The sequence below is a fragment of the Pristiophorus japonicus genome, chromosome 15, assembly GCF_044704955.1.
Source record: "Pristiophorus japonicus isolate sPriJap1 chromosome 15, sPriJap1.hap1, whole genome shotgun sequence".
Lineage (NCBI taxonomy): Eukaryota > Metazoa > Chordata > Chondrichthyes > Pristiophoridae > Pristiophorus > Pristiophorus japonicus.
Genome location: NC_091991.1, coordinates 42,693,443 through 42,717,928, shown reverse-complemented (window position 1 = coordinate 42,717,928; position 24,486 = coordinate 42,693,443). Strand labels below are relative to the sequence as shown.

Below are 24,486 nucleotides of genomic sequence, written 5' to 3'. Positions count from 1 at the left end.
CATAAGATATAAGAGCAGCAGTGAGCCATTTGGCCCCTCAAGCCTGCTCTGCCAGTCTGAAGGAAAAGTGGCCATTAGAGCACACAATATTCTATTTGTGACTTTCTTTTGGCTTACAGTGAAGTAGTCCTGAAATACATCACAGTAGTTGATTGACATTGTTAGTTAATGGATAGTAATGGAGGGTTGATGAGGATAGTGCAGTTGACGCTTTGTATATGGAATTTCAAAAGGCATTTGATAAAGTACCACATAATTGATTTATGCAAAATGGGACTAAAGGGACAGTGGCTGTGTAGTTACAAAATTTGCTAAGGGATAGAAAGCAGAGAGTAATGGTGAATGGTTGTTTTTCAGACTGGAGGGAAGTTTACAGTGGTGTCCCCCAGAAGTTGATCTTAGGACTACTGCACTTTTTGATGATGTGGACTTGGGTATAGAGGGCATAATTTCAAAGTTTGCAGATGAAACCAAACTCAGAAATGTAGTAAATATTGAGGAGGATAGTAACAGACTTCAGGAGAACATAAACAGATTGGTGAAACATGTAGCAAATGAAATTTAACACAGCAAGGTGTGAAGTGATGCATTTTATAGGAAGAATGAGGAGAGGCAATAGAAACTAAATGGTTCAATTTAAAAGGTGGTGCAGAAACAGAGAGAGCTGGGGGTGCATGGACACAAATCTTTGAAGGTAGCAGTATAAGTTAAGACGGGTGTTAAAGAAGTATGCGGGATCCTTGGCTTTATAAACTGAGGCATAGAGTACAAAAGCAGGGAAGTTATACTTAAACCTTTATAAGGTACCGGTTAGGCCTTAGCCTGGAGTATTGTGTCCAATTCTGGGCATCACACTTTAGGAAGGATGTCAAAATCTTGGAGATGGTGCAGAGGAGTTTTACAAGAAGGGTACCAGGGTTGCCACGTGAAGAAACTAGAGAAGTTGGGATTGTTCTCCTTAGAGCAGAGAAGGTTAAGGGGAGATTTAATAGAAGCCTTCAAAATCATGAAGGGTTTTGATAGAGTAAATAAGGAGAAATTGTATCCAGTAGCGGAAGGGTCAGTAATCAGAGGACATAGATTTAAGGTAATTGGCAAAAGAACCAGAGGTGAGATGAAGAGATATGTTTTTACACAGCGAGTTGTAATATAGAAACATAGAAACATAGAAAATAGGTGCATGATCTGGAATGCTGTGCCTGAAAGGATGGTGGAAACAGATTCAATAATAACTTTCAAAAAGGAATTGGATAAGTACTTGAAGGTTAAAAAGTTGCAGGGATAGGGGAATGGGGCTAATTTGATCGCTCTTTCAAAGAGCCAGCACAGGCACGATAGGCCGAATGACGGCCTCCTGTGCTTTTGAAGGGTTTTCCCTTCGATCTGTTCTGGACTTTAAGTTTGGATTTTCAAAAATAAGGTTAAAAGTGAATTAACCTGAGTACTTTGCAACTTATCCATAGTAACTGTCCCTGGGAATTTCCTTGGCGTTCTCCTGATCAACCGGTTAATTATGATGAAGCCCAGCGGAAACCCCTTTTGCGGGGCATAAATGGGTGTCCACTAAACTTCCATCTAAGTTATGATGATTGATCGAGAGAACCCTTGAGGAAATTCTTGGTGCATCAGTTTGGGGAAGAAAAGTACTACACCATCCAATTTTATATCTATTCTCAACTTCAGACACTCCAGATCAATGTGGAGCTCAGGTCCTGTACTGGAAAATTGGCATTCAACACTACAGGCCAAGGAAACAAAGTGGGGAAGAAGTTTAATTCTGCAGCAGTATAATCCTCGCAACTCGAACCACAGTAGAGAACCTTTGTTAGTGAAATTGTAAATCATATACTAAGCATAGAAGTTTCTCAATCTTGTCAAAACATATCCAGTTTAGTTAAATTGATTCTAATCCTTGTCTAAAAACCGTAAAGTTTTAAAATCATTGTCTGCTGCAGTGGTTTTGGTTTCCAAATATTTCAAAAATACATAAAAATTATTTTGAGCATTGTAAAAATGAAATCATGCAATTTGCTACAAATAAATGTCATGTTTGAGGGTTTTTATGGATTTGGTATTCTAGTTACATTTTTAAATTTTTAAGAGTTTTGTACAGTAAAAGAACAAGGCTGAATATAGAAAGGCAGATGAATGTTTGTCACTGAACCCTACTGAATCCAAACAAAGAAAGGATTACCTAATAGTCTTGCAATGCATTTGAAGTTCAGTCTGCTATTTGTTTGGGGAGGTGAAAGGAGTATGTGTTTTGAAATGTTTCAACAGCAGCAGTTGTGTTCTTTCAACATGGAGACTTTTAAACTGTCAGAAAGTGACAATTGATTTCTTATTACACTGCCAGGAATCCTGACAGCTAAGTATTGCTGAAGACAAACATCGCATCAGACTACAGTTGTCTGGGAAAACTGCTCGAGGTAAAAGCTTTTTTTTGAGGTGGTGGGAGTTGAGAAAGAGAGAGTTCTAAGTAAATATGAAAATTAAATGTACAGCTGAAAATTATGTTTAGATAGAAGTTGACTTTATTTGAACCAAACTTTCTCCCACAGATCAGATGTGATGGATTTATTATTTTCTTCTCTTGCATGTCACTCACAATCTCAGTTGAGAGGGCAAGATGATCTGACTCATGGATGACTCCATGATTGCCATTCATATTAACCCATCAAAAGCTAACCCAGTTAGAAAAAGGCATTGAAATATCAGGAACTCGGGATTCAAACTGCTAACATTTTGGTTGGAAGTGTGCTGCTCATTCTCTTCGGTTACCTTTATCATTCAATCATATACCTTGCAATACAGAGCTTCTCTCAGTCTAATTTTGATTACTTTTGTTTTATTACATTACATTTTGAGGAGTTAACATCAACAGTCTGCTGAGTTAGTTAGAACCTGCACAGAAGAAACATTCCATAATTATGAAAATTTAATTTAACAGAATTCAGGGGTTAACTCTTGCCATCTAGTGTTGCAGCACATTATTGTGTTGGTGTACTGCAGCACAAAGTGGTGGAATTCATGTTTGCCCAGATTCTCTGTTCCTAATTTCATTTGGGAAAACATTTAATGGATAACCAAGAAACCCGTTTTAAAAAAAAAATCTGATAGCTCAAAAACAGCTCTACATCTATGCCTTATGATATGGGAAGACAGAACTTAAGGGGCAGAATTTATTGCAGGGAACAATCCTAAAGTATGCAAAAGTGCACAGCACAGCATTGGTGGGGCTACAAATTACCAAAGAATTTCCAAGCATTCAATTTAGAAGATTTTTTTAAGGGAATGTTGGAATTGTCCCCACCCGCCTCCGAAAATGTAGATTTTTTTGTTGCGATTTATGTGGTACAAATCTGGCATTTATCCAGGAAGAGTTACAGATACATTAAATATGCAAATACAATTTGTATGGACTTTAATACAGCTTTATATGGTTCATCTCTTGTCACTAAGAATCTAACCCCAGAGAGAGTGGGTAAATTATATGAGTTTGAACTTCTGGCACAGAGATTCACTCAATGGGAGGGCAGATTGGAAAAGTTGCAGTTTTAATTTTCCAGTTATTAATTTTGCCTATAAAATAGTGAGGGCCTCAAACCAAACGTGCTGATTTCTGCACGATTATCCAATTTGCCCTCAAGTTGAGCAAGACTTTGGGTTGGGATAGCTAACTCCTAAAATTTCCCACATGCATGTTAATTCATGAATTGAAACCTTTTTATAGTGCACACCTACAGTAACCTCACTTAGCAGTGCATTCCACATTCATAAAAGAAATCTGGCTCACTATGTATCCCTGTCCTTGACCCCAAGGCAGCCAGAGACTTGAAGGTATGCTAATTTAATTATTTTAAATAAACAATCTTAAGTAGTTTCAGAAAGGATAATGGCAAGTTAATACAAAATCTGCTGATGGACCACATACAAACATTAACCCAGTCTTTTCCTCTTAATGGGCTCAAATTTGGCCCACCCCTTTTTTCGGCGCACTTAACGGAGATGCACCACTTTTCTCCATTGATAAGTACGCCGAAAAAAAATCGCTCCCCACTTTGGCTGCTGTCCAGCCTCTCCTCATTCTTCGCGCAGCCTGGTCAGTCGGGTCAGGGGCGGAGCTAGCGTCCTGTGCTGAAAACAGTGCCGGGACATCTGCACATGCGCAGTGGAGTGTCCGCGCATGTGCAGTAGCTCCTTGCCCCCAGCCTCTCTGTGTGCGTGCTGCAGCGGCTGTGTGTGGGACCTGATGCCCGTCCCTATCCCTGGCCGAGTGGCCTCCCGGTGCGATCGGCCTCAGGTTTGAAATTTTATGCACTGTAGCTATTTTTGAACTTTCTTAATGGCTTGTCATTTTCCTGGACTTTTGGATATTTTGAAAAAATTATGTAAATATGTTTTGTCTCGTGTGAATAGTGGTGTCCATTTGTCAAGCCTATTCACCTGGTGCTATTGTGAAAGAAGAACATAAGTCATGGAGGAACACTGAGAGAATAGACTTTATTTAGATCATATGGGCTCAATTTTGGCCGAGTATAATCATTGCAAACAAATAGTTGTTTAAATTAGTTGAGAGATTAGGGCAATGTAATTCAACTATCTTTTACTTCTTTTATTTTTGTAGTTTAAGCTTCCATGAATGCATCTGTTGTATAGTAAATTAACTTTGAGAAGTTTGTCATATGATGTCCTGTATAGCTGTTTGATCCTATTCCCATTCTTTAGTCAAGTCATTAAGTTCTGCTGGTCTCTGATGTACTTACCTGCGCTGATTTCTTAACTCTCCGCAAGGGTTTTCTGAAGTGGCCACATATGCTGGCGTAAGTAGATTTGGAGTAACTATTAGCTGGCCAAAGTGGCCAAAACTGGCATAGTTGGCTAGTAACGTCCTCTTTTGAGAAAAACTAAACTAAAAAAAATCGTAACTAACTCACTTACACTGGCGCAAATTGAATGTACAAAATGGGGATTTTTAAGATACTCCAGAAAAATCAAGTTGATTTAAAAAAAAACGGAGCAACTCTTGGCCAATTTTGAGCCCTAAATGTTGATCAAACTGCTGTGCATTTGAAATATTTTCTGTTTTTTAAAACTTATGAGGCTAGAAATTACTGTTGATGATAAAAAAAACAACAGTAACTGCTGGGCTAATGCTTTAACCTAGGGTTATTGCTTCTGTTGAAATAGTGGATAGAGAATGGCATTCAAATGCATTAGGCATCCATTTGCTATCCTGCCCATATTACTGATCATTTTTATTTCTAGTACAAAAAGAACACATGCTGCATTTGTTTAAAGGGCACAAAGATGTGGTTTCCAATAACAGGCACAGGGAGCTGAATTTTGTGTTTTCAGGTGGACCTGACTGTCTCCAGTCTGGAGTTTTCAATCTATTAAACTTTTATCGATTATTAATGTCATTCCTCACATTTCCCCGTGGTTGCTGATTGAATGTTCTAACATGGATGTTTCCTGGCTACTGCACAGTAACAAAAGGATCTCCAACTATCTAAACAAGAAGAATAGTTTTCAGAGTTACAAAATATAATGGGTGCTACAATTTGCATACTAAACAGACTGAAGGTCTGCTTCACACATCATCGTGGCATAACGCAGTGAACATGCGAATCTCAGTGCAACTTTTAAAATTTAGTTAAATTCACCATCACTCAACCTCACACCGTATTTTATTGCCAACTCTAGCAAATACTCAAATGTAGTTAATATATTCATGAGGGAACATCTACTTATTTCAAGAAGTTTAAAAATCTAAATCTTCACATAAGTCAATAGCCAGGCATACCCCAGAAAGTTTATATATGGCAGTTGAATTCTTAGGGGTTGAAATCAGTCTTTGGTGATAGCAGGCAATGGGTAATCACAAATCAGCAGCCTATTTTACTCCCAGCTGCAATTATTTTTTCTATTGAAGTCAATGTAGAAGAAAATTGAGCATGGTATAAAACGGACTGCTAATTTGTTATCGCTTGTTTTGCGCTACTGCCGAAGACCAATTTCACCCTCTTAGTTTCTTTAAGGGCAAACACTAAATAAACACATCTGCAAACATGATTGTCGAAAAGATTCTGCCTAAACCAACAGTAGGAAAAATCTGAGTGATTGGTTCGAATAAGTTGCAGCCCTACCCTCCAACGGATTAGTTTTGACATGCTCCAGTACTACTGACTAACTAATCTGGTTGGTTCTAACACTCTTCATTCCCATCCTCCAATCAATCTCATTAGTTCCATGAAGTTCCAGTTCCTCTCCTCGAATCAATCTGACTGATATGACACTCTCCAGTTCCACATTATAAATGATTGGGTGATACTTAGTACCTCCAACCTGGTGGAAAAACTGAGATGAATTAGATTTGCAAATCCAATAGAGATCCAACTAGTTCAACTGGTTTGATTGACTGATAGCCGAGAACAATGTCACAGGCAAAGACAAAAGCTGCAGCTAAGACCAGAGCAAAGTAGAGCAAAAAAGCAAGGAGAATCTGCTGCATATTGAAGCAGCTGAAATGGAAGTAAGTCATAGAAATGCAAAACGAAAGCTAAAGGTTAGTGCAAAGATGAAAAGGAGTGACGTAACTCCAGGAAACCAGCAACCAGGCCTCCAGCAGGTGCATCATGACATCAGAAACTGCAACCCCTGTCATTATTGAGAGGTTTAATTCATCAGTTCACAACAAGGTAGTAATGACCAAGGATGTCCCGAGGTACAAACCAATGTACAAATAGTAAGGATACGTCACATACCCTGAGAGGGCATCCTGATGCAGTGTGCTAGCATCAAGACATACCTTTTAAAATTGTGTCCAGAAGACTCATTTGCTGAACCGCTATATTACAACCTACCAAGATGAACAGTCAAAGACCATTCAACAAATGGTCATTAAAGAAAGACTTGCATTTATATAGCACCTTTCACGACCACTGGACATCTCGAAGCACTTTACATTCCAAAAGTATTTCATTAGCTGTAATCACTATTGTAATGTGGGAAACGCGGCGCCCAATTTGCACACAGCAAGCTCCCACAAACAGCAATATGATAGTGATCAGATAAATCTGTTTCGTTTTGCTATGTTGATTGAGGGATAAATATTGGCCAAGACACCAGGGATAACTCCCCTGCTCTTCTAAGAAATAGTGCCATGGGATCTTTTATGTTCACCTGAGAGAGCAGACGGCACCTCCGACATTGCAGCACTGCACTGGAGTGTCAACCTAGATTTTTTTTTTTATGGCCCTGGTGTGGGACTTGAACCCACAATCTTCTGACCCAGAGGTGAATGTACTACCCACTGAGCCATAGCTGATACTTAAGGACATCAATGAAACACCAGTGGAAAAATTGAAGGCTGTTCTGGAGGTTGAAAAGTTCAAAGGCTGAATAGAATAATGAGCCACATCAGAGTGACCTTTGAGAAACCTGATGAGTCCCAGAAACTGATTGAAGGTGGCTTAACTTTTTAGTTCTTTCATTAAAAATGGAGGAGTACATTCCAGCCATGGTTATTCAGTGTTTCAAGTTCCAGGGTTGACCATAGAACAGCAGATTACAAAAAACAGCACAAAATATGCACAGTGTGGCAAGGCCCCTCAGCCAAAGCATGAAACAACCTGCATCGACTCTGGAGGATCCACCAACTTTTGAGTGTCCTCACTTCAAGGAAGCCGTAAACATCCAGAGAGCAAATTTAGCCAGCAAGAGATGTGAAAAGCAAACTTGTGCAAAGGTGGCTGTAGCAAAGGGACTAATTGTAGCATCTTCTGAAAGTATAGAGACCAGCACTACTAGTAACAACAAGGCTGACGAATGAGGCTGGAAACAAACTGTACAGAAAAACAGTGTTCTCATGGCTTCAGTATTGGTGTTGGCTGTGGCTCAGTGGTAACACACTCAGCTTTGAGTCAGGAGGTTGAGGATTCACTCTAGGGACTTGAGCACAAAATCAAGGCTGACACGTCATTGTAACACTGAGGCAGTGCTGTGTTATCGGAGGTGCCATCTCTCGGATAAGATGTGAAACTGAGGCCGACTGCCCTTTCTGGTTGACGTAAAAGATCCCCTGTCACTATTTCGAAGAAGAGCAGGGAGTTCTTCATCATTGTCCTGGCCAATATTTATTGCTCAATCAACATCACCAAAACCGATTATCTGGTCATTATCTCATTTCTCTTTGTGGAACCTTGCTGTGCTCAAGTTAGCTGTTGCATTTCCTACATTAACAGCAGTGATGACACTTCAAAAGTACTTAATTGGCTGTAAAATGTTTTCGAACAGCTTGTTTGTGAAATACAATTTCTTTCTATTTCATCTCTTTTGAGCTCTCCAGCAAAGACTGATTTGGCCTATTGAAATACAGCATTGTTCGATCGGACAGGAAAGGAGGGGACAAGTTCTGCTCATTCAGCATCGCCTGGAATACAGCAAAATCAATGTATTTGGTGCTGCTTGTGGACTGAAGTGCATAGCAGCCAAAGTTTATCTGGGACGAGGAGCATAATTCGATATTGTCTGCCTACTGTCCAGCAGGGACTTCTCCAGCATAAAAACACTCTCTGATTGAGAACCAACACGCTGATCCTGGGAGACATTGATGCAAAGCACCTCTTTTGTAGAAGACTGTCCATCAATGTAGTCAGAGAGCTACTGGACATAACTGAGAATCTGGGCTACAGCATCTTGAAAGCCCCCTGAACCCACTTATCACAGCAGAAGCTTTAACTTCCATTATGTACTTGACTTCCCCATTATAAAACCAGTTGTGGCCAGCAAGTGCTCAGGCGTAAGGATTGGGAAAGTATTTGGGGGAGTGACAATCTGCCAGACCTGTGCACGCTGGACCTCTCTGCTCAACTGCAACCACCAAGATTCCATTACAAAAAGACTCAGGAGGGACTATCCTCAAACATACTTGGAGTCAACAATATAAAAATGGCAATAGCTGATGCTGAAAAGCAGTGGAATCTTTATTGCAGAAGGATTGAACAACAGTAAGATAATGATTCTGACATCAGATCGATGGGCCAGAGCCAGTGCAAGAACATACAAACACTACATTCTCTGAACAACAGTGTAGAAACAGAGTCAAAAACATCAGGATACTTTAAAGATCACATCTACATTGTCCACACCCAACCAAATCACAAGGAATTTAACAGTAGCTGAGAAAAAGAAGTGGACATTTACTTCTGTACACAATGCAGAACTCTTTGAAACTCTGAGCAGAGTCACTGCAAGTAAGGGAGAAGATAATACACCAAAAAGCCATGCAATTGCCCTGGTCAGCCAATTACTGTTAAGGAGCATTCAAACGAAAGCCCCAGGAGATTATGACATCGCCAAATATGGTCTTAGTGAGGCTCTCAAAGGCTGGCTGTGACAGCCGAGGTCTAGGGTTTTTTCACAGTTTGCCAGTGACATTGCCATTTGAGTATTTTCCACAAGCTTGGAATTCGTATCAGAAAAGCTCCAAAGATGCCTGAATGACCTGCAGAAATGGGATGTCAATGGCGAATTCTTCTGAATCCCAAAACTTACCAACTCTCTCCCTCCTCCTGCATTCTTTCCTTCCTCAACCCCTCTCTATCTTGATTCACTCAAATTCTACAGCTTCACAGGAGATTGGCTGGTAATGTACTATATTAAGATTCATAGTCCCCCAAATCTGTATTTTTTTGCAGTAAGTTAGGATCAGTTGGCAGTAAAACACAAATTGGAAGCTTGTAATTGTTGGTGAGACCCATTTCTGTCATATTTTCCCCATTTTTGATCGGACATGTTGTCCGGTCTGGGTGGGAGGTGCCTCTTCACCTGCGTGCACACACAAAGTAGTTGGTTGGCTGAGGGAGTCAGGGTTCCCGGATATACACCCCCATTAGATGTCTGATATCAATTATTTGCCTACTTCATTTCCTGGAACTAACTTAAGCAATATATCTTTTCTTGTTGGGCTACAAACATACTGATCTAGAAAGCAGTCAGATGCATACTGAAAAGTATTCCAGAGTGGATCATGTGCATTGTATTTTGGAATACTTCAAATCATCCAATATATTCTTCTCTGAGCATTGTGTAGACCTCCACTTCTATGTTTCACTGTTTCGTGATCTGTAATGCACACCAGGACTTGTAACATTTCCCTTTTTATTGTGTCTTAAGGCAATCCTCTAAAATAATAATTGAATTCTAGAGTTGAAGATTTTTTACTAATAGTCCCAATCTATCTCCTTTTTTCCTTCATATCTTTTCCTTAAAATGTTATAATCTGGAATACAAAGTTCCCAGATTTGTCCAAGTCGACATTATTTGTCCAATACCTACTACAGGTGTCTCTCATATTTCTTTATAGTTATTAATGCTACTAACTTTCCAATTTTGTTTTGAATGTTTTGTACATTCACATAGATGCTATTCATTTCTGACTCCAAATTTTTGAATAATTGATCCTTATTCTTTTTCCTGGTTATTCATTTACCTTTTCAATAGACAGTCTGCAGAAACTGAGAACCAGTTGTCGAAGGGGCATGAAGTGGTACATTTTCCCAACATAAGTCGACCACAAGTGCAGTGAAGGGGTTAGAATATTGGCTCGGACACAGAGGAGCCGATTTTCATCAAGGCCCCCGCTCACCCAATGGCCGCCGAGGTACCGGACGGTACTTTGGGCGGGATATTCATGGCCGAGATCCCTCGAAGTTCGGCGGGCGGCAAATGGACGACATACGCCGCCAATCTGAGCAGCAGCGGGCAGGAGGTCTTATTCTCAGCGGCAGAGGCGCTTGCAGCCCAAGTGCCGCTGATGATGGAGTCGGGCCCACGGAGGGTCGAAGACCTGAAAAGAAAACCACCAATAAAAAGTACAAAAACTATCCGAAAACCTTCAGGGGACCCCATGCTGGTAAGTCGCTGTTTAAAATTTAAAAAAATATTCACTTAACTTTTTTTCAGGTTCTTCAGACTTACCGTCGGGGAGAGACCAGCCTGCAGCCAGCGTTTTGCCGCGAGTCCCGCCCGCAAGAATATGGGGGGTCCAGTTATCCTATCCTTAATTATAGACTCCAGTAATTTTCCAACAACAGATGTTGGGCTAACTGGACCAAAATCCCCTGGTTTCCTTCTCTCCCCGATCTTAAATAGCACAGTGACATGCGCAAATTTCCAATCCAAAGGAATGGCTCCTGAGTCCAGAGAACTTTGGTAGATTATAGTTCGGGCATCTGCAATGTTCTAACCTACTGCCTTTAAAACCCTGGGATGGAAACCATCTGTTCCGAGTGATTTGTCTCTCTTTAGTGCCATTATTTTCTTCATTATTACTGTGCTTACGTTTATTGGCGAGTCCCTGTCCCTGATTCAATATTAGTTTCCTTGAAAAATTCCAGCATGCTATCCTCTTCCTCTACTGTAAAGCCATTTCCTTATTTTCATTGACTATCACTGTTATCAGTTTTCAAGGGGTCAACATTGTTCCTGGCCACCCTTTTTTTCCTAATATAAATACATTTTTTGTTGATTTTGATATCCCTTTCAAGTTTCTTTTCATACTCCCTTTTTATAGCTTACTATCTGTTTTGTCCCTTTGCTGTGCTTTGTATCTTTCCTATTTGCCAGGATCTGCTTTTTTTTAATATGCCTTTTAAAAATGTTATGTTGTCTCTTACCTCTTTAGTCGTCCATGGCTGCTTTTTTGGTAGGTGGAACTATTGCCCCTTAGGAATATAATCTGGTTCTGTATCTCATTAATTATTTTTTGAACACTTCCCACTAATCTTCTCTCATTTTACCCATTAACAGATTTTCCCAGTTTTCCGTGGACTGTCTATGCCTCATCCTATTGAAGTCGGCCTTATTTAAATCTAGAATCTTAGTAGCTGTTTTGCATTTCTCCCTTTCAATCATTACATTAAACTCGATCACATTATTATCGCTATTAGATAAATGTTTACACACCATTAGAGTCTTCATTAAATATTATTCATAACTAAATCTAATATGGTATGCCCCCTTGCTGGTTCGAGGACATATTGTTTCAGAAAACTATGGACACACTCAAGAAATTCACTACCTTTCTGGTATGTGCTAGTCTGTTTATCCCAATTTATATGAAAGTTAAAATCCCCCATTAAAACCACTCCGCCTTTATTACACGCTTGTCTAATCTCTGCATTTATACAATCTAGCATTATACAACTGCTACCACGGGCCCTATATACAACTCCCACTACAGTCTTGAATCCTTTCCTATTTCTTAATTCTATCCATAAAGTCTCCACTGCCTGCTTACCTCACGTTATATCCTCTCTTATCATTGAAGTGATTTCATCCTTAATCACTAAGGCTACGCTCACCCCTTCTACCATTTTTCCCATCTTTCCTGGAGACCTTATTACCTGGTATATTTCATTTCCAGTCCTGACCATCCTGCAGCCATGTTTCAGTAATGGCTACCATGTCATACCCTCCAAGTTGAATTTGTGCCTGCAGTACATTCAATTTGCTCCTTGGACTCCATGCCTTTGTATAAAAATGCTTATTTGGGCCACACACCCTAACCTGTCCTTCAGCTCTAATGTTTTACTCACATGTTTCTTATTTCTCTCTCCTGGTTTAATCACTTTACAATTTTTAGTTTCCCCAGTGCCTAAAGCATACTTTCTGACTGTTACTCTACTTTCTTCCTTTTGTTTGTTTTTGAACTATTATTTATACAACATTTTCCACCTGAGCCCTCCCCCCTCCCCACCTACCCACATTTACTAGTTTAAAGTCCTTGTTTATCCTTTCCGCAAGGACCCTTGTCTCAGCCAGGTTCAGGTGGAGCCTGTACCAACGGTGCAGTTCCTTGTCCGAATACTGGTGCCAGTGTCCCATAAAATGCAACCCCTTTTTCCCACACCACTCCTTCGACCATGTATTCACCTCCCCAATTTGCTCATCCCTACGCCAATTTGTACATGGCTCAGGTAACAATTCAGAGATTATATCCCTTGAGGTCTTGTTTTTTTAATTTAGGTCCTAGTTCCTGGTACTCTCCAAACAGAACCTCTTGTCTACTCTTCCCTATGTTGTTGCTCCCAACATGGACCACAATGACTGGATCCTTCCCCTCCCTCTCCAATATCCTTTCAAGCTGATTTGAGATGTCCCTCACCTGGCACCATGTAGGCAACATACCATGTGGGAGTCTCGATCCCGCTTACAAAGCATGCTATCTGTCGCCCAATTATTGAATCACCTACAACTATCATATTATGCTTCCCCTCCTCCTTCCCCCCAGCTTTTGATACCCTCCTGCTCCAAGGTGCCGCAGTCCACATTCTGGCTGTCCGATCCTCACATTTAGCAAGTACATTATACCTGTTGAATAGGATCAGTTTCTGCGGATCCTCGTTCTCTTTCTCATCTGGTTCCCCTTACTCTACGCACTATCGGTCACACCAACCCCATTCTGAAACTGCATCTCTATGAGACGTGACGAAGGTCTGGAGATAACTCTCCAGATACTGCTCCCCCTCCCTTATGTGTCAGAGTGTTTCCAACTCGCACTCCAGCTCAATTTACTGAGCCGGAGAGATTTGTGACAAAGACACAAAGACATTTACTGCAGAGGTGATCTCTTAGATGTCCAGACACACAACCAGCTCTGCCATACCATAATCTAGATTATTTACATTATTTATATCTACTTTCTAGTTAGCTATAAGTTTTTATCTCTTTTTGTACAGACTAACTTACACTAAGCACTAAAACACTGGAAAAAAAAATGTAAATGCCTCTATTTATTAGACGACTATCTAAACTTACCAGAAATAACCTTAAGACTTGTCCCTGATCTGATCTAAAGAAAAAAAATACACTAACCAGCTGCTCACCAATCAGCTCCTTTCCCTGTGCTGACGTCACGTGAGGTGGTTTTTTTACCTCTTTCCTGAACAGTCGCGCTCCTTCACCTCCGGGCTCTCCGATTCTGGAACTAATTGTTCAGATGCCATAAATACTCAATACTTATTCTCAATCCTGATCTGAGTTCCCTCGGGTTCTGCCACTCCTTCTCTGCGCTGATTCTGATGTCATTCTTTCACTAACTGCCTGAGTTTGGGCTGGTCTCAGCTCCCACTCTTGGTCTCGGCCTCCTCTGCCATCGCACTTTAGATCTCGCTCAGCTCCTGCTCCTTCTGGTCTTGGGCCTCCTCTCCTGCCACTCTTTATATCTTGCTTCGCTTTCCCTCAGCTCCCACTCCTTCTAGTCACTGGCTCGTGACCTCAAGGAGCTTGGACGTCAGACTGTGGTGCCTTGATTGCTGCTAGGGCAGTCTGACTTTACTGATTTTGTGGCACTGGGGAGTTGTGGGAGTGAGGGGGAAGCTCTGCAATGATGCCATTGAATCTCGCATGGATTAGCACCTCAAACCTCCCACTGATTGAGAGAACAGACTGTAGGAGTGCTGTGATGTATTGGAAGCCCTTTTCGATGCTTTTCTGCAAGCTGAATAAGCTGCAGGGAATGGTGGAGCACACACCCTGCATGACCTCAGTATGTGCATCCCTGAGAGATGCTACCACTGGTGCCAGAGAGTTCTGGACAGCAGGTCCAACTGCAGTCTGCATAGAGTTGAGCTTATGCTCCAGGGTGAACTGCAGTGACTTGATGTCATGCATAAGAGCCACACACAAATTAGAAGTAAGCTCCTCCACACTCTCCAACATGTTACGTAGCCCCTGTCAATCCACTGCTCTTGACCATTCTTGTTACTCACCTGAGACTTATCGTTTGAAAGCTGGGCCCTGGAAGTCTCCATCTCTGACGTCTGCAGCGAATCCTTGATGCGGGCTCACCATCTAAGTCACTATCTAAAGCTCGCGGATTGTAAATTTTTAAGCTATTTCTTGTAAATGTAAAAGTGAATGATGGTGCATCTTCAGTTGCAGATCTTTCCTCCTCCTCTGCTGCCAAAATGTCCAAATCTTCTTTGGGACCTGAGAAGAGGGAATAGAGAAAATGGTTTGTAGCTAGAGGCAATGGTATGTCATTGCAAAACAGTGGTTGCTCAATAAAGCACTAGGCTGTGCTTTAGATTGAGAGAGGGCAATAGTTAAGTGATAAAAGAAATGGATAAGGGCCAAGCACGTTATGGCATGCATCCTCCTGCCTCTCTCTCTGCCCAGGATTTCCATAGCAGCCTCTTCAGCAGCTAACATCATGTGAAATGGAATTCTTCTTCCTGTGCTGATCCTCTCCATGGCATTGTGTGCTAGTTTGTGTGCAAGAGAAAAGTGAGTGTGTTAGTGAGTGGCATCCTGAACAGATCTGAGCATCTGTATATAAGGGTAGATCGTTTGTTTGATGCTATGAAGAAGCACCAGGTGTGTGCAAGAGATGATTGTGACAACAGTGGTAGAGTTTGGAAGTGGCAGCAGGAGACGCACCACTAAATGGGTGTTGCAGTTTTTGGATGAGAGGGAAGTGATGCAGTCGAGGTCAGCAGTTTCATAGATACTCTTGCAGTGGGGGTAAAATTGAACTTTGGTGGGGGCATAAAAAGGGGCAGTAGCAGATTGGCTGCCTGTTCTATACCCCTTCTGCTTTTCCTTTCCATTAACTTTAACTAATAAAATGGTATGACCTGTGCACACTTCCTATGGGCCCAAGTTTCCGCCCTCTGGAAAAACGGCGCATCTCGATAAGGTGCGCCGATTTTCTGGAAGAAAAAGGGCGGCGAAAACTTAGCTTGTGATTCTGCGAGCTCTTCAGGACGTCTTCGTGCTCGGCGTGGCGCAGCACAAGAGATCGGGGGCGGAGCCAGGTCCCGGCGCTGAAAACAGTGTGCGCGCATGTGCAGTAGCTCCAGGCCCCCGAGGCTGCGTGGGAGGGGCCCGAAGCACGCCCTAGCCCTTGCCGAATGGGCTCACCGGGGCAGCAAAGATCGGACTCGGGCCACCCTCCACTTCAGCTTCAGCTCCCACCCCACCCCACCCCCCTGCCCCCCGTTCAAGCCCCACTTCGGCTCCCCCCCTTCCCTCCCTCCCGTTCAAATCCTGCTCCGGCTCCCCCCACCCACCTCTCATTTTGACCTCCCCCTTTCTCCCCTCCCTCCCTTCCCCACTCCCTCCCCACCTCTGCCCCCTCTCCTCTCTTCCCCCACCTTGCCCCACCCCCGATTCTCCTCCCCCACCATCCTCTCCCTCCTCCCTTCCCCCCTCCTCTCTACCTCTCCCCCCTCCTCTCTACCCCTCCCCCCTCCTCTCTACCCCTCCTCCACCCCTCCTCCCCACCCCTCCTCCCCACCCCTCCCTCCCTACCCCCCTCCTCCCCTCCCTCCCCCCCTCCACCCCTCCTCCCTCCTCTCCACCCCTCCCCCACCCCTCCCCTCCCCCCTCCTCCCCACCCCTCCCCCTCCTCCCCACCCCTCCCCCTCCTCCCCACCCCTCCCCCCTCCTCCCCACCCCTCACCCCCCCTCCTCCCCACCCCTCCCCCCTCCTCCCCACCCCTCCCCCCTCCTCCCCACCCCTCCCCCCTCCTCCCCCACCCCTCCCCCCTCCCTCCTCCTCCCCTCCCTCCCCCCTCCTCCCCACACCTCTTCCCCTCCCTCCCCCCTCCTCCCCTCCCTCCCTCCCCCCATCCTCCCTCCCTCCCCCTCTCCTCCCCTCCCTCCCCTACACCCCTCCTCCCCTCCATCCCCTACAACCCTCCTCCCCTCCCTCCCTTACACCCCTCCTCCCCTCCCTCCCCTACACCCCTCCTCCCCTCCTCCCCTACACCCCTCCTCCCCTCCCTCCCCTACACCCCTCCTCCCCTCCCTCCCCTACACCCCTCCCCCTCCCCTCTCCTCTCCATCCCTCCTCTCCACCCCTCCCCCCTACATCCCCCCCTCCTCCACACCCCTCCCCACTCCTCCCCCCCTACACCCACACCCCTCCCCCTCCTCTCCACCCCTCCCCCCTCCTCTTCCCTCCCCCCGCTCCTCTTCCCTCCTTTTCCCCACTCTCCCCCCCTCGCTCCTCTTCCCTCCTTTTTCCCCTCCCCCCCCCCCTCGCTCCTCTTCCCTCCTTTACCCTTCTCCCCCTTCCCCCCCCTTCCCCTCCTTTCCATCCCCTCCTGTCCCCCCCTCCACTCCCTCCCCCCTCCCCTCGCTGTCAGAAACACAGAGATACTGACAGAGACAGAGAGACACACACTTGGGGGGGGGGGGGTCCCGTCCCAGCATGCTGTTGGAGGGCTTCCGGTGCTGCAGTCGGTGAGTAGAAACTTAATTTTTTATTTATTGGTTTTTTTTATTTTTAATTTTTTAATTTTTTTTGCTTGATTTATTGGTTGATTTATTGATTTATTTATCATTTATTATTGATGATGGCTCTTTATTTGTAAAAGTGAAGTGTTTAATGTTTGTAAACTTCCCTCCTCTCCCCCCCACCCCCCATCTCTCGATCCCTACGCCTGATTTCTAAGTGTAGGCAAGGTTTTTCTGAGCGTACAAAAATCTACACTTAGTCCATTCTAAGTTAGTTTGGAGTAAGTTTTCGCTGCCTAAACTTGCAAAACAGGTGTAAGTGGCTGGACACGCCCCCTTTTGGGAATTTTTTTTTCTAAAATGGAACTATTCTAACTCACTAGAACTGGAGCAAACTAAATGCCGAGAATTGCAATTTCTAAGATGCTCCATTCTAAACTAATTGCTCCAAAAAAATAGGAGTAACTCAGGCCAAAACTTGACCCCTATAGTTCACATTTCCTTTTGTCTCTCGCACTGTGGTGTTAATCTTCCGCTATCAAAGTTTAAATGCAATGTTATAACGTTGAAAGTTGTTCCGTCTCAATTTGAATTTCTTGCACCTCATTGGCTATATGAGAATTTACTAATTGCGATTTACTCACATATAGATCTCCTGGAAAGTGGTAGGCAAATCAATCAAATCACTCAAAACACTTTTTGAAAACATTTCCTTCTGCAATTTCTTCTCCTCAATAACAGGCTCAAATCAGGTTTGTAACATAAAACATAAAAATGTTATATTTCACAAATAACATAAATAACTTCAGTTTTTCCAAATTATTTGAAAAGCAGCTGGAAAATTAATTTTAACAGCTTTATTCACATTTAAGCATTGCCTCAGAGAGCCTAGCTGAGAAAGACTCACCAAATAATTTGAACACTACTTTGCACTTCTGGAGTTCAAAACAATCATTATTTGCAGATTTTTTTTTGAGGGGAGAAAGCAAAGCTTGGGCCCCAGCTATCACAATATATATAGAAACATAGAAAATAGATGCAGGAGTAGGCCATTCAGCCCTTCGAGCTTACACCACCATTCAATAAGATCATGGCTGATCATTCACCTCAGTACCCCTTTCCTGCTTTCTCCATACCCCTTGATCCCTTTGGCCGTAAGGGCAAAATCTAACTCCCTCTTGAATATATCTAACAAACTGGCATCAACAACTATCTGCGGTAGAGAATTCCACAGCTTAACAACTCTCTGAGTGAAGAAGTTTCTCCTCATCTCGGTCCTAAATGGCTTACCCCTTATCCTTAGACTGTGACCCCTGTTTCTGGACTTCCCCAACATCGGGAACATTCTTCCTGCATCTAACCTGTCCAGTCCCGTCAGAATTTTATATGTTGCTATGAGATCCCCTCTCATCCTTCTAAACTCCAGTCAATACAGGCCCAGTTAATCCAGTCTCTCCTCATATGTCAGTCCTACCATCCCGGGAATTAATCTGGTGAACCTTCGCTGCACTCCCTCAATAGCAAGAACGCCCTTCCTCAGATTAGGAGACCAAAACTGAACACAATATTCCAGGTGAGGCGTCACTTAGGCCCTGTACAACTGCATTAAGACTTCCCTGCTCCTATACTCAAATTCCCTCGCTATTAAGGCCAACATGCCATTTTCCTTCTTCACCGCCTGCTGTACCTGCATGCCAACTTTCAATGACTGATGTACCATGACACCCAGGTCTCGTTGCACCTCGCCTTTTCCTAATCTGTTGCCATTCAGATAATATTCTGCCTTCATGTTGTTGCCACCAAAGTAGATAACCTCACATTTATCCATATTATACTGCATCTGCCATGCTTTTGCCCACTCACCTAACCTGTCCAAGTCGCCCTGCAGCCTCTTAGTATCCTTCTCACAGCTCACACCGCCACCCAGCTTAGTGTCATCTGCAAACTTGGAGATATTATACTCAATTCCTTCATCTAAATCATTGATGTACATTGTAAATAGCTGGGGTCCCAGCACTGAGCCCTGCGGCACCCCACTAGTCACTGCCTGCCATTCTGAGAAGGATCCCTACTCTCAGCTTCCTGTCTGCCAACCAGTTCTCTATCAACGTCAATACATTACCCCCAATACCATGTGCTTTAATTTTGTGCACCAATCTCTTGTGTGGGACCTTGTCAAAAGCCTTTTGAAAGTCCAAATATACCACATCCACTGGTTTTCCCTTGTCCACTCTACTAGTTACATCTTCAAAAAATTCTAGAAGATTTGTCAAGCATAATTTCTCTCTCATAAATCCATGCTGACTTGGACCGATCCTGTCACTGCTTTCCAAATGCGCTGCTGTTTCATCTTTAATAATTGATTCCAACATTTTCCCCAGTACTGATGTCAGGCTAACTGGTCTATAATTCCCCATTTCCTCTCTCCTCCCTTTTAAAAAAAAAAAAAAAATGATGTTATATTAGCTACCCTCCAGTCCATAGGAACTGATCCAGAGTCGATAGACTGTTGGAAAATGATCACCAATGCATCCACTATTTCTAGGGCCACTTTCTTAAGTACTCTGGGATGCAGACCATCAGGCCCTGGGGATTTATCGGCCTTCAATCCCATCAATTTCCCTAACACAATTTCCTGACTAATAAGGATTTTCTTCAATTTCTCCTTCTCGCTAGACCCTCGGTCCCCTAGTATTTCCAGAGGTTATATGTGTCTTCCTTCGTGAAGACAGAACCAAAGTATTTGTTCAGTTGATTTGCCATTTCTTTGTTCCCCATTATAAATTCACCTGATTCTGACTGCAAGGGACTTACGTTTATCTTCACTAATCTTTTTCTCTTCACATATCTATAGAAGCTTTTGCAGTCAGTTTTTATGTTCCCAGCAAGCTTCCTCTCATACTCTATTTTCCCCCTCCTCATTAAACCCTTTGTCCTCCTCTGCCGAATTCTAAATTTCTTCCAGTCCTCAGGTTTGCCGCTTTTATGGCCAATTTATATGCCTCTTCCTTGGATTTAACACTGTGCCTAATTTCCCTTGTTAGCCACGGTTGAGCCATCTTCCTCGTTTTATTTTTACTCCAGACAGGAATGTACAATTGTTGAAGTTCATCCATGTGGTCTTTAAATGTTTGCCATTGCCTATCCACCATCAACCCTTTAAGTATAATTCGCCAGTCTATTCTAGCCAATTCACGTCTCATACCATCGAAGTTACCTTTCCTTAAGTTCAGGACCCTAGTCTCTGAATTAACTGTGTCACTCTCCATCTTAATAAAGAATTCTACCATGTTATGGTCACTCTTCCCCAAGGGGCCTCACACAACAAGATTGCTAATTAGTCCTTTCTCGTTACACATCACCCAGTCTGGGATGGCCAGCTCTCTAGTTGGTTCCTCGACATATTGGTCTCGAAAACCATTTGGTTTGGATGAGGGAACCAAATTAATATTTCTAAGTTTGCTGACGCCACAAAACTAGGTGGGATTGTAAGTTGTGAGGAGGATGCAAAGACAATTTAGATAGGTTGAGTGAGTGCACAAACACATGGCAGATGCAGTATAACGTGGATAAATGTGATGTTATCCACTTTGGCAGGAAAAACATAAGGACAACGTATTATTTAAATAGTGATGGCTCAGGAAGTGTCGATGTACAAAAGGACCTGGGTGTCCTTGTACATGAAAGCAAATATGCAGGTGCAGCAAGCAGTTTGGACGGAAAATGGTATGTTGGCCTTCATTGCAAGAGGATTCGAGTACAGGAGCAACGATGTCTTACTACAGTTATACAGGGCCTTGGTGAGACCGCACCTAGAATATTGTGTGCAGTTTTGGTCTCCTTACCTAAGAAAGGATATACTTCCCATAGAGGGAGTGCAGCAAAGATTCACCAGACTGATTTCTGGGATGGCAAGACTGTCGTATGAGGAGAGATTGGGTCGACTAGGTCTGAATTCACTAGAGTTTCGAAGAATGAGAGGGGATCTCATTAAAACATATAAAATTCTGACTGGGGTGGATAGACTGGATGTGGGGAGGATGTTTCCCCTGGCTGGGAAGTCTAGAACAAGGGGTCACAGTCACAGGATCCGGGGTAGGAAATTTAGGATTGAGATGAGAACTTTTTTCACTGAGGGTGGTGAACGTGTGGAATTCTCTAACACAGAATGTGGAGGCCAAGTCACTGGATATATTTAAGAGGGAAAGAGATAGATTTCTACAAACAAAAGGCATCAAGGGGTACGGGGAAAAAGCGAATATGGTGTTGAGATAGAGGATCAGCCATGATCATATTGAATGGCGGTGCAGACTCGAATGGCCTACTACTGCTCCTATTTTCTATGTTTCTATATGTCTCAGCTCACTGTATAACAGTATTTGATTTTTAAATGATTTGAAAACAAACTGAAAAATTAATTTAGGAAGGTGTATGGAGCTTAAATTTCACATGAGCTTTTAACTTTATATAGTTTCGAAAACGAGTCAAGCTGAAAAAGCAAAAAAGAGACCGACAGCAAGAACAAATAATTAGAACACCTGTCCCCCTCCTATGTTTATATTTCAAATCTCAAAACAATCAGTATTTGGGCAAGATTTGTTTATGTGGCTGCAGGAGGTGAGAGAACTAGTAATTGAATCTTTTCCAGAGAATTGTTGCAATGCTTCTGTGCACTAAAATGTCACTACACTTCTGTTCAATGAGCACTCCTTCACTATTGTACACTCCAACACTCACATGGAAACAGTGTGAAACGCAAGGTAATTTTTGACCTGGTTCTCTTTATGTATGCAAGCTTATGTGTTTGTTGTCTTTTAGCGTCTGAAAAGTAATTTGTTTATTTTCTAAGAACCAGTCAAAAAGCACTTCAGTGTCTCATGGGAGATCTCCCACAAACTTCTTACAAATTCTTTCCTACTCTCCTCCTGGGACTCTCTCTTCTCTTGCACTCTTGGCTGACAGACTCTACATTCTTCCTCTCGCACTGGGCTGACATTCTCCCCCCACCTCTCCGCCCACCCCACCACCAATTATGCAGAACCACATTACACCTTAAGATGCTGCTAAACCCTAGGACCCACCCTCAGGGTGTCAAAACCCCAGGACACAAGTGCAGTGCTTATTAAACCACAGATCTGCCCCCTCAGTGCTGCCAAATATTAGGACCCTTTTTATGCTATTAAGCCCTGGTTCCCTTTTTACTCACACCACATAGAGTTTCTGGCATGTGGGAATGGGAGAAATTAAAATTTTAAAGATCTTAACCAATGTAATCAATTGTGGGGGATTGATTCCGCTCCATCTACTCTATTTAAAAAATAATTTAAACCGCAGTGCTCGAGAATCACCTCGTCAGTGCTGTCAATTCTCAGCAACCCCCCCCCCCCAGTGCTGCTAAATACTAGGGGCAGAAATTGGGTGCACATGTGCCTGCTGTTAGCACACTCCGGGGGGCGCTAACGGGCACAAATGACTTTGCGACAGGGCGCGGCGCTGCTAACGACTCGCGCTAAATTCGGTGGGAGTTTAGCGGCAGCGCTACAGCATTGCACCCCAATCTCCTGCGCCTGAAGATCATGACATCACCGCTGTGCGCATCGCCCCGATCTCCTGCATTAGGTTTCGACCCCTGAACCTGCACAGGGGGATAGCAGCGACAGCTTCAGGGGACATGTACCCGGTGGCCAGCCTCTGCCGAGGCGAAATTTAAATGGGTGGAGGCTGGTTGCTGCTGAAAAAAAACCCTCCTGTTTTGCTTTCCACTTCGGTGGCGTTTTGGTCGCTGGATCGGTTCCGTGATCGCTGATGGTACAACACCCTCAGGCTAATGGCGCAACACCCCCGCTCTCCGATGGTCCAGGTCGGTGGGTTCCTGCTCTGCTGAGTATGCAGCTTGGGCTCTTCCCTTTAATTCAGTGATGAGCCCCTTGTACGCGACAGCGCTACGCGACCCAGTGTGTGGCACTGCTGAGCCGTGTGCCCTGCTCCCGCCCCAGCAAGGAAGTGGAGCGCTTGATTTCAGGGTGGTAACCCCAGTTTATCATGAGGGGCAAGACTTCTGCACCTGGCGCAAGGTCTCACGCCTTGCACCTCGCGAGTTTTACCACCTCCAAACTGGGAGAGACCCAATTTCTAGGCCTAATACTTTTCCACCTAATGATACCAAACTCCAGGACCCCATTGCAATTCTGTTATATTCCAGGGGGGCAACATTCAACCCTTTTGCTCTATTGACCCTTTCCTCCGGGCACCCATTAGCACCCCCCAGAGGCACTAATGGGGCTATAAAAAAGAGCAATTTCGCCCCCAGGACGTCACATTGCGACCAAACTTGGCAAATGTGGCAAATCTTTAGCACCTCCATCACATTGCTGTTAAACTATATGACCCCACCCCAGTTCTATCAAACTCAATGACCTCTCCATTAGTGCTACCAAAGCCTAGAATCGATTCCAGTCTGTTAAACTCCAACCAACCTCCGCTCCCACAACTGCTAGACCCCCCACACATGCCTCCAATCAATATTGTCAACCATCTTCCAATGTTCCGTGCACCTTAAGAAAAGTAAGGGATACAAATTAATTCATAGGTAAGGGAACCTGGAATAATATTCAAGATCACTAATTTATGATTTTCAGAGAAAACATGACAGAATTGCAGAATTCAACCCCAAAAATCCTTGATTTATCTTTTGATAAAAATGCAATTTGTGTTATATCTTCCCTATAAACTAGTCATGCTAATAATGCATTGTTTGCTATCTGGCTTAACACCCATGTTGCTTTAAATGGAAAGGAAAATCAGATGGTGTGTAGAATGAGCAGCCGCTTGCTTCCTGCAGAATCCCAGCATGTCGTCTGACTTCCCAGAAGCACTGCCACGAGAGAAGACTTATTTAGTGTGTGTGTCTGTGTAAAACCAGTGCATCACAATAGTCTTGTCATTTTCCTGAATCATACTTTGATGCCTCAACTCCGGGAAATGTTCATAAAACAGTGACAAAAAAGAACTGAATAGATAAGGAATGTACAAAACAAATATGAGGAAAGCCAATAAATATCCTTCCAATTCGAAACCACTGAGAACATACAATAACAACATATTACATGCGAATAGTCAGAAAAATAACAATAAAAGAAAAAGGGAAACAAATCAAACTGCACTAAATATTTTCTGAAACTCCTTTTGGCCACCATCTTGGTTTTTCCACTAAGCTGAGCAATTATTAATAATAGT

At 43.3% G+C, this 24,486-nt stretch overlaps 1 protein-coding gene across 13 annotated transcripts in view; it reads left to right on the top strand.

Annotated features, from left to right (window-relative positions):
- The window catches only part of foxp2 (forkhead box P2), a 906,820-nt gene that overhangs the window by 312,841 nt on the left and 569,493 nt on the right, over positions 1-24,486 (top strand). For 11 of the 13 annotated variants that reach the window (XM_070900364.1, XM_070900362.1, XM_070900365.1 and 8 more), the window contains one exon: positions 2,357-2,429. The exons of the other annotated variants lie outside the window; for them this stretch is intronic. The gene's annotated coding sequence lies outside the window, so the exon portion shown is untranslated. The remainder of the gene's footprint in view (positions 1-2,356; positions 2,430-24,486) is intronic. 13 annotated transcript variants of the gene reach the window in all.